Raw genomic sequence first — 20093 nt, forward strand, 5'->3', positions numbered from 1 at the left:
TAGCATCTATATACAAATTAAGTACATAAAATGTTAGCTTTCATATTTACACTTACATGAAATGAGAGCTTTCATTTAGAGAGCGTATTAGTACATGTATAAACTATTAATTGCTACCTATGATTTGTATTTAGATTAGTCGAGATTATGATCTATAGAATCATGATGGAAATAGTTATACAAGGATATTGCATGAAATGAGTAAAGGAATATATGCGCACTTGAGATTAGTTAAATAAAATTACTTGATATATCTATTGCCAATCACGACAAGGTTAGGTATTGAATTAAATCTTGTGAAAGTCTATTTAAAATCCCTATAAATTGTCTCATCATCATATTTTTACTAGGCATCAACTAAAGGAAACTTGCTAGTTCTTAGGATAGATCAATGCTAAGAAGATATTGGATGGAATCTTAAAAATGTGAAGAACAACTTAGACCCTTCCAATCTATCGTATTACCTATAAAAACTTCTGAAAAATTGAAATAGAGGAATATTGCATAAATAGTTTGTGCAATGGATCACTTATATTGGGTAAGTAAGTCCTAAATGGAAAATTCATGTCTTGCATCACAAAGTTGAAAGAAATGTGCTCAACACTTCTTTATGAGGAGGAAAATCCTCATTAGATTATAAGGTTACCTTAGGTTAAGGTCAACCTTAGCTATGTGAAGCTATGAGTGGCACGATGATGTGATTGTCATTGTATCATTATATGTTTGAAAGGATTGTTTGTGTTTGCTAGAATCCAGATCTCTGATTAAAAACATTGACAAATGGGATAAAAGGAAAGATCGCACTAAGCTACCCCCAAGCTAGCTAAGAGACCCTACTCCAAGGAGGTCATGGTTATCACTTTGAGAGGCTTAGATCGGCTCCATAGCATAAAGGTCTGTCCACAGGGATAGTCTCGAGCAGTAGAAAAGGTGGATGCCAGGGGGGGATTCTAGCCCTAAATTCTACATTACTCCTAGAATCTAAAGTGCGCCTTCATGACCCAAGATGGGATCTTGGAACCCTAATACTAGTTACAAGGGTAGAATCTTGGTGGGCAAAATACCCTCATGGAATTTTGTAGATCTTTTGTAGGATCAAAAGATGGAAATTGTAATAAACTTCCAACATAATAAAGGAATTTGTATGACGAAGTTGAAGCAAGGTTGTCAATGACTCTACAAAGAGGAGTCTTACCTCCTCCCATGCCAGGAATGGTATACCTACCCACCAAATGCAATCGCAAGGACCATTCCCTATTCCTATCCCCAGATGCAAGCAGTGCCACAATATTTTGCACCTAATGCACTGTGGTTGCCACAAACGATAATGCTTCAAATGATGGTTCAACCACAACAACAATGGCCTCAAATAGTTCCTCCAATGCTGACTCAACAACAGTGGAACCCTACCAACTGGAATCAACAACCCCAAGTCTCAACAGGAGATCTGAATCAGAACCAGAACAGAGGACCCTCTAGATCAACTTTATTCAAGGATTATTTAACTTGTATGCTTGTCCATGAGAGAAATTACATGAAGGAACCTGTGATTTAACGAACTATTTAAGGAAGCTAGTTGTATATGTTTCAATAAATGTATTGTAGGTAATTAAAAAACTAAAAATGATGTCGTCATCAAAGGAAAGCAGGTGGGCGTGACCCTTAACGGATTTGTCCAATGGTAGGGTGGTCCCAATTAGCTGGGAGCTTTTCTAAATTGGCGATAGAAATTGGAAAACGATAAATTGACCAATTAGTCACTAGATAGAATTGACTTGCATTGTTTTAGGGGGCTAGAATGTGATTTTGCCTTATGGGTAGGAGGGTTGACGTAGTGCACTCCCCTTCGTCTTCCATTCTCTTTGAACCAAGTGAGATGGCATGTGCCCTTCAGTTCGAGTAATCCTATAGGAAGTGAGAACTCGAAATCACTAATGCTAGCTGGCTATTAGGAGACCCAGCTAATTTTAGGAACTCCAAAATTCAGGTCGATCCTAGTGGGTTCAGCTAGAACTCTTCCGTTGTTGTGATGTAGACTCAGTAGGGTCTAAGTGACCTACCTCATGATACTCCAAGGGAACATCGGTCGAGTCATTTGGAAAACCTACTGATAGACTACTAAAGATGCGTCTTGGAATTGAGCCTAGCGAACACCTCATAGTTGGTATCAGAGCGTACTTTAGTATAGAATAATACATAAGCTTTAAAAAAATTTCTTGGATTGTAAATACAGCCTACGACATGTTTTCTTCTCTTTGTTAATGTATGTTTTTGAATTATGTTAGAGTAATGAATCTTGGAAACAATTCTTGATCTTCCAAGTAATGTTTATGTTAGCTATGGATTCATCCAGTCTTGCCTTGAGGAATCAAATGATGCAGATATTAGATTAATTGTAAAACCCCTTGTCTCTATATCGTGAAAGACGGTGGATGATTAACAGAGGATACTACTATATAGATGCAAGCCATCTAGCTTATCTTTAGAATAATCTGAAAAGGGTGAAATGGATAAAAAATCTTAAAGTTGTCAAGATCTATTTATTTTATGAAGCCAGTGTAAACTCAACCCTATATACTAGAGGCAAGAAGATCAAACTAAACTAGTATATCTATGAGGAAGATACAAAGATCCTCCTAGCTGATAGAGTAAAAGTCATAGGTTGCTCTAGCCACCACAACTACGAAAAGGACAGATTTTCTGATCTCTCTCAAAAATATAGATTTCTAGATATCTACTCTCAAAATCCAAGTTACTTCATAAAGGATGTAGGAGCATGAAGTAGAGAATCCTTTTCTTAAAAAAATAAGATGAGCATGTGAGCTAACTAAATAATGTATTTCTTTCCATTTGATTACCTTGTACATCCGTTGTAATAAAGATTGATTGATACTTTATCAAATAAAGAAATAATGGAACCCTACTTTTACCTTGAAATAAAGAAATAATTGATTGATACTTTATCAAATAAAGAAATAATGGAACCCTACTTTTCCTTTGAAACCTCTGAAATTGTAGTTTAACTTTAGCAATGGGAAAAGAGCTTTATTTGAAATTGTTTCAACAAATTAAGCGAGAAATAATTTGAGTATCAAATTCTAATATTAATGCAATATAAATTTTGTAAAGTTTAACTTGGGAATTGTTGAAAATTTTCCAAAATCTTGCATCCACAATAATTCCCAATGAAGCCCAAGAAAAAAGGAAGCTTTTGAAGCAAGTTAAGCCTCCAGAATTTGACAGGAGAGGTGAGAATGTGGAAGCCAATGCATAAATTTAGATTGAATCCATGGAATATTATTTTACTGCTGCTAGAATTGTCCCAATCAACTAAGCCATGATAGATAGCTAAGCTAAAACTAGCTGGCGAAGCTCGACTTTAGTGGAAGTAATGGTGTCGAGATAAAAGTGTCCGCGAAAATATAATTACTTGGGATTTGTTGAAAGAAGTTGTAAGAGGAAGGTATTTACCTCCAGCTTATTGCACATAGAAAATGAATGAGTTTTTTAATTTGAAGCAAATGGGATTGACCCTAGAGGCATATTACTCCAAGTTTGTTTCACTTCATAAATATACACCTTTCATGGATACTACTCAACAAGTGCCCAAGTTCTGCAATGGGCTAAATTATCCTCTAAATACTCGTTTGGAATTAATGCACCCAATAGATCTCCAAGGTTCTTCTATTCGAGTTGCTCTCCTATTGTGCTAGAAGTACAATCAAAACCTAAAAATAATAAGTTCTGGATCTATAATAACTAGAAAAAAGGAGGATTCAAAGGTCAAGCAAAAAGAACCCAAGGTCAATTTCACCAAGGGTGGAAGAAAAAGGAAAAATCCAATGCAATTGAAAATTGTGTCTCTACCCAGGGAAGCAAGGGATGGTCTTAGGTGCTTCCACTGTAATGAGCCAAGACATTTCAAGAGAGATTGTCCAAATCTTGGTGGAAACCATCGCCTAGGCCAATTTCGAGGTCAAGGCCGAGCTGCCCAAGGCCATGTCAAGTAGCTACAGCAAGAGAAAGAGCATCAAATATTACCCTTAATGAAATTAATGAGAAAGACCCTATTATGGAACAAGATATTGAAAACAGGACTATTTATGCTGCATTCCACAAGAAGGGTCCAAATCATCAATATTCGATAATACTGACACCAGCCAGTCGGCAAAGGTAAATCATTTAAAGTTCTGATTGAATGTGGAAGCACACACTCATTTATTTCACCCAAGTGTGCTAAGAAGTTAGGAATATATATAGTAAATTCATCAAAATTGCTTATGGAACTAGCAAATGGAAAGGTAGTACTTTCTACACAACAAACTGCCAAGGTAGAGTTTAACCTAGGAGAAAACTTTTCAAGTAGGAAGTAGGAGGTTCAAGGTAATGAACTTAGGAACTTATGAGTGTTTATGGATTGGCTAATTCCCAATGATGCTCATATCCATCGTGGAAAAGGTCAAGTCACATTTTAGAATTTTAATAGTGAAATAGTGACTATACAAGGTGAAACAGAGAAACCTAAGTTTCAATTAGCAAAAGCTTTACGAATTGTGAAAGGCTTGAAGAAAGGATTACATGTTTACTTGATCAAGCTTAACAAGGTAAATCAAGATGGTTAGACAGAAGAAGAATCATCCTAGTTAAAAGAATATGCCAACGTATTTCCTGAAGAGCTAACTAAGTTACCTCTAAAAAGAGAAGTCGATCATGAGATCAAACTTGTTCTAGGAGCCACTCTAGTTGCAAAAAGACCTTACAAAATGTCTATTCCTAAAGCCATCAAACTGAAAGAGCAACTCAAATAACAGCTAGATCAAGGGTATATTCCGTCAAGTAGTTTACCATGGCGAGCCCCAGTATTATTCCAAAAGAAGAAAGGCGGAACTCTCCGTCTTTGTATTGACTACCGAGGGCTAAAGTAGGTAACAATGAAGAATAAGTACCTAATCCTAAGGATAGGCGAGCTTCTTGATCATCTATCAAGGAGCAAGGATCTTTTCTAAGATCAATCTTTGGTCTAGATATTATCCAATTAGAAAATCAAGGATGAAGATATTCCTAAAACCACCTTCAACACAAGATACGTTCATTTTGAATTCATTGTGATGTCATTTGGGTTGACAAATGCTCCAGCCACCTTCAATAGGTTAATGCAGAACATTTTCAAACCTCATCTCGATGATTTTGTTCTTGTATTCTTTGATGACATCCTAACTTATTCTAAGGAGGAAGAAGGTCATGAACCCCATCTTTGCATTGTCCTAGAGACAATGAGAACACACATGTTATATGCCAAGAAGGAGAAGTTGTATGCCAAGAAGAAGAAGTGTGCCTTCTTCAAAAGGAAGATTGAATACTTGGGATTCATAGTGTCTGCCGAAGGTATATCAAAAGATCCTACCAAGGTCAAGGATATTCAAGGATGGTATAACAAGATATGAGAAGTTTTCTAGGTCTAACAGGATGGTATAGGATATTCATTAGAAACTATGGCATCCAAATTGCAACACCTCTTATAGACCTACTCAAAAAGCAAGTTGCTATTGTATGGAAGCCAATTGAACAATCTAGCTTAGAGCAAATAAAGCATAGTTTGATAGTAGCTGCTCCTATCTTAGGCTACCTGACTCAAGTAAGGAATTTGAGATTTTCAGAGATGCCAGCTCTCTTGCATTGGGATGCGTAGTAATGTAGGTAAGTCATCCCATAGCTTACTCTTCGATAAAGTTCAAAGTCCATGAAAAGAGTTATGGTACTCATGACCTGGAGTTGTTAGCTGTGATTCATGCTTTCAAATTATGGAGACATTACTTGCTTGGAAATAAGTTTTCCTTAGTCAAAGATCATAAAAATCTTAAGTGGATTTTTACTCGGCCTGATCTTAATATGAAGCCATGATGATGAATCAAACTTTTGTAGGAGTATGACTAAGAAATTAAGTTCAGACCTAGTAAAGAAAATGTAGTAGTAGATGCCCTTAGTTGTAAAGCCTTCCTTAATGCTCTTATAACAGAAGAACCATCTTGGGCAAAAACTCTGGCTACAATGGTACTAATACTGACTAATCCTATCATTGACTTGACTAAGGATGAAGAAAATAAGGACCCAGACTATCAAAAATTATTTTGGGAAGTTTAGAACAAGGAATAAGATCCCAAATTCAAGACCAAGTATCAAGAATTCTCAACAGATGAGAACAAATGACTTGTTTATTTCAAAATGAGACAATGCATTTCTTCAAGTCAAACTCTCAAGAGAAGAATACTTTGGGAAGCACATGATTCTCCTTTTTCAGGACACTCTGGTTATGCAAAAACTCTTTATACTGTCACGAAAAGCGATTACTGGCAAAGACTCAAGGGTGATATACTTAAGTATGTTACTGAATGCATAAATTGCCAAAGAGTAAAATCTGAACGTGTCAAGGTACCAAGAAAACTCCAGTCACTTGACATCCCCTCAGATGAAATGGGAGTTTATCAACATGGACTTTGTAGCTGGGTTACCTTTTGTCCAAGGAGGATATAACTCAATGATGGTGATAGTAGACATGCTAACAAAGGTCTCTCATCTTATTTCAACAAAAACTAATTACAAAGCTTCATATATTGCAAGAATTTTTTGTAAAAGAGATTTTTAGGGTACAGAGGTTACCTAAAAGGATCATCAATGATCGTGATTCTCTTTTCATATAGCATTTTTGGAAAAGTTTATTTGAAGCTATTAGAACCCAACTTATTTCAGCACTACTTATCATCCACAAATTGATGGGCAGATAGAACGAGTTAACTAGGTGATTGAGGATATTCTGTGCGCACATTGCAACAAGGAACCTAAAAGGTGGATTCAAGATCCACCCTTGGTGGAATTTTCTTATAATTCCTCCTATCATAGAAGTATTCAAACGACTCCATTTTAGGCACTATATGGTTAATATTACCACATGCCACTTAATTTTTCCTATCCTACCCTAAGGGTAGAAGCTTCGAGAAAAATGTTAGAAGAAATGGATTGTCAAATCAAGATTATCAGACAAGATATTCAAGCTACCAAGGACCGACAAAATGCATATGTTGATCTAGAAAGGCAAGAATGAATCTTCAAAGAAGGGGATGTCATGGTCTTCATCCATGTCCATCCAAAGAAAAGTTCCTTGTCTTTAGGAGATTTTAAGAAGCTAAGTTCAAGATATTGTGAACCCTACAAGGTTCTCATGCACTTAGGACGACCAAGTGCTTACAGGATACAACTCCCTGAGAATTTAAAAATCCTCAATGTATTTCATGTTAGCTTATTGAAAGCATACGTAGCTAACCCTAACCATATCCTTGATGATCAACAAGTCGTAATACCTAGCCAAGGAGTCCTTGAAATACAACCTAACAAAGTAACCAATGTAAGAGAGAGAAAATTGAGGAGTAGAACCCTAGAGAATGCCTTATCCAATGGAAAGATTATCCTGAAGAAGATGCTACATGGATACATGAGAATGTTATTTATCAACAATACCCATGGTTTCTCTCGAGGTGAGGACATCTTGATTCCTCTAAGGGGATGAGTATGTAACATTCCCGTGTCTCCAATAAATTTTTGGTTAAAACATAAGGTTAGTTTATACATTAGTTAGTAAGTTAGTTTATAAGTTAGTAAAGCTAGTTAATTAGTAAGTTCTGAGTTAGGAAGTTAGTTATAAGGTTAGTTTATGTGTTAGTTAGTAAGATAGTTATAAGGTTAGTTAGGTTAGTATTTAAGTTATATAACTCATATAAGTTACTAACCATTATAACTAACGATTAGAACTAATGTTTTTTAAAAAGAAAAAAAATATTTTTCTAAAAAAAGAAGCTATCACTTTAAGTGAAGGAACTGTTTTGGCATAAAAAGGAGAAAGAGAAGGAAAGGGAGAGGTAGCATGCATTCCCTTTTGCCTATATAAAGGCATGTCCTCTACTCAAACGAGGAAGTAGAAGGATTCTTTGAGAGGCTACAAGAGAGAGTTGGAGAGAGAGAGAGAGAGAGAGAGAGAGAGAGAGAGAGAGAGAGAGAGAGAGAGAGAGAGAGAGAGAGAGAGAGGGAGTTACCTCGAGAAGCTACAAGAGAGAGAGAGAGAGAGAGAGAGAGAGAGAGAGAGAGAGAGAGAGAGAGAGAGAGCTAGACAAAGAGTTAGAGAGGGAGAGAGTTAACTCAACCCCCCTCTCGATCATCAACTAGACAATCTTCTCTCATGCTCTCCCATCTTGAGTTCGTCCCTCCTTTATCTCTTAAGCCCACTTACGAATGATGGCTCCAAAGAACGAGGCGAAGACTATGAGATCCATCACAACCAGTTAAAGAACATGTATTACCACAAAATACAGGAGTGCTCAAGGTTGTTGGAGTTGCCACTACCAATGGAACATCGGGTGTGGCAAACATGAGTGCAAGCAAAGACAAAATTCCCAATGTCATCAAGCCAAACCAGGTTATTCTCGACTTAGAAATAGGCTATTATTTTCATATTGCCACATAAAATAATAAGGTTTTTGTCAAAATCTTACATAAAATATTATCTTTTGCATTAAATGGTACAAAAACTACATGTTAAATTACATGGACAGCATAAAATATTAAGTACATAAAATATTAGCTTTTATATTTACACTTACATGAAATGACAACTTTCATCTAGAGAGTGTATTGGTACATGCATAAACTGTTAACTACTACCTATGATTTCTAGTTAGGTTAGTCGAGATTATAATCCGTAAAATCATGATGAAAATAGTTGTAGAAGGATATGGTACGAAATGGGTAAAGGACTATATGTACACTCGAGATTAGTTAAATAAAATAACTCGATATATCTATTGTCAAATGTGACAAGGTTAAGTATTGAATTAACACTTGTAAAAGTATATTTAAAAGCCCTATAAGTCATCTCGTTTTGCGGTATTTTTACTAGGCACATTAGGAAAAAATGAACTCACAAATGGGCCTTTTAGCCTCCCCCTCTCTCTCCTCCTTGAAACAAGGAAATTAGGAGAGAAGAATAGTAAAATAATCATCTTCTCTCTTCACTTTTGCAATCTCGTTTTGCCTTTTTTATATTATCTACAAATATATTCTCAGATTCATTCTCTCTCCTTATTCAAGAAGTCTTTTTCAACCAAATTTTATATTAAAAAAGAAGTTAGTTATAGGAGTGTGGTGCTTCGTTTTCAATGCAAGATGATTAGTAGATATGAGATAATTGATTTTTTAATCGAGAACAAGGAAAATAAAAATTTGAAAGTTTCTTTTAAGATATTTTTGGGATTTTTTATCTTGTATATTTTGGTTTAAAAAAAACCAACTGGTCAAATTTCGTGTTTTTTGGAAATGTTTTTGGAGGTAAAATAGAAATTTCTAAAATATGAAAAGTCTTGGATATCCCTACTCTTTAAGCTATTTTTCCCCATATCTATACTCTCTCATGGCTCTATTGTAACCTTTTCTCTATGTTTATGTAACCTTCGTTAACAGAGTGAATTACTTACACCCTTCTTTCCCCTGGCACCTTTGTGTGCATCTCCACTCTACCTCCTGTGACAACCAAGTAGACTCCCCGTTTCTATTAATAGTAACATGAATACAAGAAAGAAGGAGTTGCATATTGAGGTAGAGATTGAATACGCCCTATTATTCAAAAGAACCCAGTGTACCAGTGCCAAGCCTCAGGTTTTATAGAGTTGCAGGCAAATGGGATTGAAGCATGTGGACTTGTGGATTAATGGGGGAATCTACCCAATTTACCCCTTAAACAATCGACCTCCAACTTTCTTAGGAATCAAAAATTTGTTGAAGTATATGTGCGAGAGTCAAAAAGGGTTGCTCAATTACACTAGGCGAATTAATGATCAGGCATTAAAAGTATTTACAACTTACCAAGCGACCATAAAAAATAGTCATGATGTGATTGTTGCACATCAACTTCATATACAATAGCTCATAGAACAAGTGATACAGTTGAATGACACTATAATTTAACATAATTTCAATGTAAGACACTATCCATGACATTGGTATCTCATATAAGGAGGCAAATGCACAATTGGACGACCAGAGAAAGATCAACAATAAGCTAACACATGAGCCCAAACAAAATAAGAAGCCAATCAATGAGTTAATTATGAATAGCAGCCAATGGAAGCAACATATTGAAGCATGTAAGGTAGCTCAAAATGAGAACCTAGGTGAGGGTGAGGTTGGATCATGTATTAGTAGATTGCTAAAGGCCAGTACATTGGAAAACACTTTGAGCAATCCTAAGTTTAAGGCTATGAAGAAAAAGGTGATTGAGTGCACATTAAAAGATGTGTTAAATAAATTCTCAGCTGTGGATGCACAATCCATTTGTGACTGGGCTGATATTAGCACAGCGACTTACTCAAAGATATTCAAAGGTGTGAAGGCTGGGTTTTGTTGTGTGCTAAAGAGAAATAGAATTGTGCCTTTTCCTCAACCTTCAAAGTTAATAGAGACCCGACGAGAACTTAAAACAAAGGTTTTGGAGCTGATAGGAGATCCCATGCATGTTCAATGCATGGAAAAACTAAAGGTTGGGACTGAAAATGTATGAGCTGAAGTTCACTGAACTCAACAATTACTATTTAGATTTGTACAAGGTCGAGTCGACAATGGTAATGTACTATAATATGTATGTTGAGAAATGTAATGGTAAATTGCAGTTTGTTATAAAATTGGATGAAAGTGAGGTCGTCAAAGGAGTAAATCTTGAAAGATTTAGTGTAACTTTGATGAATAGAGCTTTACAATTCAAGAAGAATAGCCCAGGGAACTTTAGTGCTCGATCCAAATGCCATGTGTGGTAGCTCACTACATTTGAAGTTTCTAAGAAAACATTTGAGGTGCTGCAGTTGTTCTTTATGCACACAAGCATTCCAAACATCATTGATCATCAGGAACATGGTGAGATGCTCTCAGTTGAAGGGTATGGTCAATACTTGGTTGAATGGCATCTTGTAGGAGACTTGAAAACTTTAAAATACATGTGTGGAATCTCCAATGGTGCAAATATAAAGAATCCATGCCTATATTACTTGATAGAGAGGGTGGAAGGAAAGGACGGAAAGAAGAACTAGAAAAGGGTGACAAGTACTGCAACGTCATGCAATAGAGAAGATCCCACTTGGAAGCCCATCTTCAACATTCCATTGGATTGTATTCACATTTTTTCATTGCATGCTTTTGTCAGAATCATGGAGAAACTTGTATATGAATACATTTGCTTTGCTTATAGGATACAACTAGAAAAAGAAGCCATTGCAGCGTGTAGGAATGTGACACGAGCGCTATCACAAATTGGGCTACACAAGCATCAAGTGACAATTGAAAAATATGAGAAGAGATCAAGAAAATCTGGTAAGTTTCCAAAAAAGCCTTGCTTTGGAGGAGCAAAGGCTAGGAATTTTCCCTCAGCACCCATCAATGAGGAAGGGAATGTAATGGTTCGAAGGCCACATGACTATGATGGGTGGAAAAAGTTTCATTTTATAGTTTATGATCGAAGTAATGGAGGAAAAACAAGGTTGGCCAAAGCTAAGGTTTGGATAAGTCTTAACAAATTGGATCCCTTACTTTGCAAGTTGGTGTTTGACAATGAAGATAAGCAAGAATTTATCGATACTGTGCATAGCTTCTACGAAAACATGGTGGGAGCGTGGGACAAAAGCTCTATCACACATTACATGGTGCGTACTAAGTTAATATTTTAAAATTATATGAATTGCATAAACTATTGAGCATAGTTTTACTCATGTGTGAGATGTGTCCTTGTAGCATATCATTGAGGCACATGGACCATACTTTGTAGAAAAGGAAAACATCAAAGTTTGTCCACACAAGGGATAGAAAATTCACATTAGATAGTGTGTGGTGCATACCAAAGAAAAACCGATCATGGTGGAGGGGTGAATGGTAGCAATCCAATGATCCAATTGCTATCTTGGTGATATAGGATTATAGTAGTGAATGAAGCTAAACTCTTGCAAAAGAGAGTAAATGAAAGTGTTGATGAATCGGCTACTGCAGACATGATGGAATCACATCGTGTCACTAAAAGAGTGTGTTATGAAGCCTTAAGTGCCAAAGAAAACCATGCCAAGTGGATAGAAACAAGACTTTGACAAGGCAGCAAATGGGTTCGAAGAGAGCTAAGATAGTAAGATGAACAATGTCTTTAGTGTGAATGAAATTCATAGTTTAAGAGAGAAAGAGAGAGTGTGTATCTATGTGAATGTGTCTTACAGTTTAGGGTTATATAACAAAAAGAGTTTCACTTTCTATCTTATTCATTGAGTTTTCACATCTCTTGTGTAGGAAAGATGGCTAGGCCTCAGTTAGTCACAAATAAGCTTCCACTCAGAGCCCCATATCGTGTTCAACCACTTGGAGCATCTACTAGCCTTAGATGCACCCTCTTCTCAACCTAACCCAACTTCCTCAAGCTGCCCTCACAAGGGTCCTCCTCAACATCCCCATAAGAAACACAAGTGGAAGCTAGGTACAGTGGCCCTAAGAGAAATCAAGAGGTATTAGCATTCTTTTGATCTCATCATTTCGAAGGCGAGATTCTCGAGACTTGTTCACGAGATTGTGCAAGACCTCTGCCGCATAGACAGCTGATGTTATTTTTGGTACAAGGTCAGGATAGACTTGATCACTTCACAAAAGAATGTTTTCATGCTCTACAGTATGCTATAGAGGCCTTTTTAGTTGACTTGATGACTGATGCTCAATGTTGTGCAATACATGCAAAGCGCATTACTATAACTCCCAATGACTTCCAACTTGTAATAAATCTTCAAGCAGTGAAGGATAAATTTATTCCAATGGAATGAGCATAGTTTGTAATGTTTTCTTTGTTGGCATATTGTTCTCCTCGTGCATTGGACATATGACTATGTCCTAGTGCAAAACTGTTCTACGCGCCCTTAAAATATGAATTAAATGTTTACTCGTGTCCTTCACTCTCAAATTTGATTGTGCATCTTTGCTATATTTTTAACTCTTACTTACAATTTTTGCTAGTACTATCAATTTCAATAGGAAAAACGTGCAAAAATTTTCCATTTCTTGTTTTGTAGACTTTACTCCTAATACCTTTGTATAATTTTTAGTGTGGGATAATTTTTAAAATACTAAACTATATCAGAATGCAAAACTTCACATGCGCACTTGTTAGGTGGCCAAGAGCCCTTTTATTTTGAAAAAAAAAACATGCAAACCCGTGGTTTGAAGTTTGGCGCCTGGAATCACTTTTTTGCCTTTTAAAAAAAAAAAAAAAAACTACAAACCCCTTGTCCAAAGTTTGGTGTCTGGAGCCACTTTCCTAGCAATAGAAAAGTGGCTCCAGACGCACAGTAGGAAAGTGGCTCTAGATGCGTTGGTATGATTTTTTGTTTTAAATCTATACTAACTTTATGCAATGTATCTAGGTCTTTTATATTTTGCTACATATTTATTATCCACTAATGTAGTGTATCAACTTGATATAATAGCTATATAGATTTCATACCAACTCATGTAGTGCCTTATAGTTTATTTTAGAATTGTTTATTTCTACTTAAAGAACTACATCGAGTTTATATTGTTTGAAAAAATCTTGTATTTTACTATTCACTAAATTACTTATTCAAAGATGTAATGCATCAATTTGTTAGAATTTTTAGTATGTTTTTAATATCTACTTGGCATGACATATTAATTCTTTTATATTTAGTGATAGATTTATTCTTTAGTAAATGCATTTTATCAATTTGGTTTAAATTTTCAATAAATATCGTATTAGCTCAATATATTGCATCAAGTCCCCTTCTATTTTTCTACAATTTCATTCTTCATTTGATATAATGCATCAAGTTGTTACAAATGTTATGTTGACTGCATAGAGTGCATCAAGCTATGTGAAAATTTGTGAGGTGTCCACTAGGCTCAATTCCAAGGTGCACGTTTAGTAGTCCATCAGTAGTTTTTCAAATGACGCCACCCGATGCTCCCTTGAATTATCACGAGGTTTCTCACTTAGACCTTACTAAGTCTACATCACAATGGAAGAGTTCCAACTGAACCCGCTAGGATCATCTTGAATTTTTGGGTTTCTAGAATCAGTCGGGTCTCCTAACAGCTAGCTAGCATTAGTAATTTTGAGTTCCCACTTCCTATAGGATTATTCAAACTGAAGTGGACTTGCCATTGCACTTGGTTCAAAGAGAATGGGAGATGAAGGGGAGTGCCATACATCAACCCTCTTGCCCATAAGGAAAAATCCCATTTCTCCCTCCTAAAACAATGCAAGTTAGTTCTACCTAGCGATTAGTTGGTCAATTTATTGTTTTCTTATTTCTATCGCTGATTTAGAAAAGCTCCCAGCTAACCGGGACCACCCTACCGTTGGACAAATCCATCGAGGGTCACACCCATCCACTTTTCTTTGATGACGGCATTATCTTTAGTTTTTTAATTACCTACAATACATTTATTGAAACATATACAACTAGCTTCCTTTATTAGTCCGTTAAATTACAAGTTCCTTCAAGTAATTTATCTCAAGGACACACATATAATTCAAACAACCCTTGAGTAAAATAAATTCCTTTATTATATTGAAAGTTTATTACAATTTTCATTTTTCGATCCTGCGAAAGATATATAAAATTCCACGAGGGTATTTTGCCCACCAAGATTCTACCCCTGTAACTAGTATTAGGGTTCCAAGATCCCATCCTAGGTCACGAAGGGGCTCATCAAATTCTAGGACTAATGTGGAATTTATAGCCAGAGCCCCCCTTGGCATCCACATTTCCTACTGCTCACAAGACTATCCCTACAAACACATCTTTTTGCTATAGAGCCGATCTAAGCCTCTCGAAGTGATAACCATGACCCCCTTGGAGTAGGATCTCGCAACTAGCTTGGATTAGCTTAGTGCAATGTTTCCTTTTATCCTGTTTGTCAATGTTTTTAATTAAGATTTAGATTCTAGAAAATACAAACAATCCTTTCAAACATATAATGATGCAATGACAATCACATCATTGTGCAACTCACAGCTTCACAAAGCCAAGGTAGACCTTAGCCTAAGGTAATCTTACAATCCAATGAGGATTCTCCTCCCCATAAAAAAGTGGTGAGCATATTTATTTCAACTTTGTTATGCAAGACATGAATTTTCCATTTAGAGCTAACTTACCCAATGTAAGCGATACCATTGCATAAACTATTTATGCAATATTCTTCTAATTCAATCTTTGTGAGTTTTTGTAGGTAATACGATAGATTGGAAGGGTCTAAGTTATTTTTTACATTTTTTAGTTTCCATCCAATATCTTTTTAGCATTAATATTTCCTAAGAATTAGCGAGTTTCCTGTAGTTGACATTAGAAAAAGAAACTCACAAATGGGCCCTTTAAAATAATATAGTTTAAGATGTGGGCCTTTTTGGATTGCCCAATAGAAAGGCTAGATGTTGACATCCATTGAGGGTTTATCTTCTCTCTCCAAATATTGGATTTTGTATTAAAAAAGGGGTAGTGGGGGATTTTAAAAATGAATGAATGAATAGTACACAATATTTGAGTTTCCTTACCTCATATTTCTCTCCCTTTTTTTGGAGAATTTTCAATTTTGATTTTTTTTCCTCTCATGAAATCAATTTGACCCAAAAGTTGAGCAACACACCACTTTCCCTCTCTTCTCTATATTGGTAAATTTTTGTCTCCATTGAAGCTTCCTAGTGAGAGTAATTAGGGTTTTGAGGGTTTTGCTTATCTTTGCACTTTCTTCTCTGTGAAGCTCTAGATTTTTGGCAAAACATAGGTGCCCATCTCTCTTTGCATTTTCTCTTGTTTGCTATTTTTTCGATAGGGTTTGATGTCATTTCTTATACTTATTGTTGTTTTATTGCAGAGGTTGTTTTGGGCAGGAGGCGCATGTGCTCATCTCTCTCTCTCTCTCTCTCTCTCTCTCTCTCTCTCTCTCTCTCTCTCTCTCTCTCTCTCTCTCCTTCCCCCCTCTCTCTATGTGTTATTTCTCTTTTATGTTGTGTTTTCAATAGAATTTGATGTTGGCTCTAATTGTTGTTTTCTTGTAGAGTTTATTTGGAGCAAGAGGCAAAGGTGTTTATATATATATATATATATATATACATATATCCTTTCTTCCCCCCTCTCTCTATGTGTTTTTTCTATTTTATGTTTTGTTTTCAATAGAATTTGATGTTGGTTCTAATTGTTGTTTTCTTGCAGAGTTTATTTGGAGCAAGAGGCAAAGTTGTTAATCTCTCTCTTTCTCTCTCTCTGTTTGGTTTTTTTTTGCTACTATCTTTTCGATACAGCATGATGTTAGTTCTAACCCTTGTTGTTGTTTTATTATAGAGATAATTTTAGGTGACATTGCATAAGTGCTCGGCTTTGTCTCTCTCTCTCTCTCTCTCTCTCTCTATGTCTCCTATGTTCTACTGTTTTTTCAGTATACCTTCATGTAAATACTAACTCTTGCTATTGTCTTTTGTAGAGATCAATTCAGGTAAGATCAGATAGGTGCTCATTTCTTTCTCTCTCCCACATACTCACACACACTCTCTTTCTACCTCTCTGTGTTTTCCCTTTTCTACTATCTTTACAATAGAGTTTGATGCTAATTCTAACTTAATGATCAATTATTGTTGGAGAACTTAACACAAGGTAGAGCAGAGATTCTATAGCTCGATTTATAGGTAAATCTATAATATTTTGTGGTGTCAAAATTTATTCATTTGATTAGTGAGTTTTATGTTTGATCTTTTGTCCATCATTTGCAATGGATTTTGATAAGCAACAATTCAATCTTATCTTCAGTAGATCAGCTTATAGGTCAATTGACCCTATTTTGTGTTGCTTCTATTCATGCAGTTATCTTATTTTTTAAAAAAGAGATTCATGCAAGTATTTTTTTGTACATGCAGGTATTGTACAAGGTTTAGGTGAAGCACATAATTCTCGACCGACTATTTTGTTGTGGTGAGTGATTCCTTTATTCTGGATGATATGGATCTGCTAGAAATCAATGGCTCAAAAATCATTTGCTTTATTAGTTCTATGTATCCATTCAAATATCCATGCCAATTGGCAATGATCCATGAAACTCTTGTATCATAACATGCATATAATGCACAATGTGTTGAGTTATAGAATATCTCAGGTGTCAATCCAATGTGTCTATTAAGATTTACATGCCATGTGGCTACTATCCTTGTAGCAACTACTCTATAATACCCATGTTTCATACAATGTATTGAGTCAAATCAAACTCCTATTCATTATAATTAAATTTATTGTGATATTTTTTTCATTATATTTCATGTAAATGATATGATTAAAGTGATGCTTTGAAATTAAATCTATACTTTGTGTTGATGTACATATCCACATGCGTTTCAATATTGATGTTTGTGTTTGTTTACAAATGTGTAAACATCTCTTGATGCCATGTTGATTTTTGTGGCATATTGGTGATTGCTAGACATACTTAAAATGATTATTGTTTAAGGGTTAATGCATACTTCTTTACATCTAATGCCTAGGTTATAATGCTTGAGAGAAAAACAAGCATTCTCTCGATAGAAGTACATACAAAAAAGACGAAGAAGGGAATTGGATCACTAATACTTATCATTGCTCGTCTTGGGTACATATGCTTCCAAGTATGAAGGGAGCTTTCAGGGTGGAAGCATCTATAATTGCAGATGTATCAAAGCATTGGAAGGGTAAAATTTTAGCTCTCATACGAAGGAATGTTGATTCCCACCTTGTAATAGAGGCATTGGTACAACATGTATTCATGTAAAAATAAATACATATTGCGTCCACTATGCCTTTTCAAGGAAATATTGCAAACAGTAAGTATTTGCAGCTCATTGAGAATGAGAAATTTCATGATATCTCTGTAACTACTTGTCTCATATTTACAGAAGTATACCATTCATATTGCTGTGAGTGGAAAAATGTCGAGAGTTTCACAGGTTCTTTTAAGTGTTACCACCTTGAAATTGGTAGATTGCCTACATCTAAGGAGCTCATAGAGGACCTTGTTTTTTTCTATGATTCCAAGTACATATTTCCCAAGGGGGGTCAAGAATATGGAACCCTTGAGTCTATGCATATACCGAATCTCAATAGCATAGAATGGCCATTATGTAGTAGCGATATTTTGCACATGTGTAGCACAAAAAATTCAGTAGACATATTGAACTCTATGAGGCCAATCACCAGCTCAAAGAATGTACATCTAAGTTGATTCATACCAATTTCAATTTTTGCACATACGTTCAAGGAATGTAAAGGGTTTGAGATGTAGTAAAAGAATGTACTTCATAAAAAGTGCATCGAAGGATTATGTAACAAGGATTCTATGCAAAACTTGGACATAAAATTGTAACATGCCCGCCTATTGGTTGTCCAAGCACGTTTTAGCGGTTCGTTGAGAAACGAATCTAAGCGTCGCCGCCCAGCACTCCCATGGAATATTCCGACGTTTTTCGCCTAGGGTTTCCTGAGTCCGCTTCACAATGGAACATTCACAGCCGAACCCATTAGGATTGACCTGAAATCTAGGTTCCTCGTTGTCAAGGTCTCTTGACAACATTTTAGCATTGGCGGGTTTTGGACATCCTACTTTACGTAGAGATACCCAATCCAAAGCAGACCCATGCCGCACTTGGTTCATGGAGAATGGGAAATGAGAGGGATGCATTGCTCAACCTCTCTACCCGTAGGGCATAGTCCCATTCCGGCCCCCTATAACGGTATGAATCAGGTTCTAACTTAACAATACCTAAAATAGAACGGCGATAAATTCTTGTGAAAAGCCTCCCAGTTCTCTGGGACCACCCTACCGTAGGACAGACCCATCGAGGGTTCCGTCCACCCGTTTCCCTCAATAGGCATTCTTTAGTTATCTAATTAGGTCCTATCACATTTATGTGTGACATTTAAAATCAGCTTCCTTAATTAAACCTTTAGGAAACATGGTTCATTCGTGTCATCTATAACACAGACACGAAAACAGAGTAAGCAGACCTTTTGACAAACAAGTTTCTTAACTTATCTTCAAGTTAATCTTTGTCTCCTGCCCATACATGAGAAATTATGTATCCCTTCTGTCCAACAGAAGTACCCAGTCCAAATCACATGGTACCAAAATTTCCATCCTTTATCTAGACTAGGATCTTTCAACGCCCTAGACGTTGGGCTCATGGAAGTCTACAATTCCATTCCGGTCTAGGCAAGGGGTGTCCAGAGCTCCACTAACCCCAAGCAACCTAGGAGTGAGACACAACTTCCATGGTTGGCCTTTTCACCATTCGACCTTTTGCCCGTGAATTGACCAGTGCCCTCTCAAGGTAATAAGTAGTGCGATCTTGGAGATGATCCACTCGTGCAAAATATCCTTCCTTAATTAATCCAATTAAGAATCAAGCATAATCAAGGCAATCAACCTAATATCATCTTCTAGTGAAACATTCCTTTATTTCCCATGGCTACTTGTCATTACTAACATTTGCCATGCTTTTACCATAAAACACAAGCACTTGGAATATTTATCCAAATCACAATGCAACAATCAGTTGATTGTAAAAAGCATTTAGGGTGTTGTTCAATCAACCAACAAAAAATAATTGTATTTTTCCCAAACAATACAAGAATAGACATGATAATAATTACATCGCATATTCACTCTCCCCCTTGGGATGATCAAAGAGAGATTCTATGCAAATTTTACTTAATACTTGTATGCACAATTCCTAATATTATTCTTTTTACAATTATTCTATTCATAACCCTTGATCGATTTCTCTATCAACAATGAATAAGCCATACACAACTAAGTGCAATTAACTTCCCTTGGTACATGCACTTTGCAAACTCTATCTTTCAAATATGTGAGAAGAGGCCTATCCCTTCCCATGACCTATTCTCATACATCATAGTATGGAGCCTAATGTATCTCATGCGAGAATCAAAGCAAGCATCTATCAATTTAGAAATACATTACTTACAACACTCGGAACATTG

This window comes from Lygodium microphyllum, chromosome 20 (genome assembly GCF_053477565.2).
Source record: "Lygodium microphyllum isolate KBCC chromosome 20, Lygodium_microphyllum_v1.1.10, whole genome shotgun sequence".
In the NCBI taxonomy this organism is placed as follows: domain Eukaryota; kingdom Viridiplantae; phylum Streptophyta; class Polypodiopsida; order Schizaeales; family Lygodiaceae; genus Lygodium; species Lygodium microphyllum.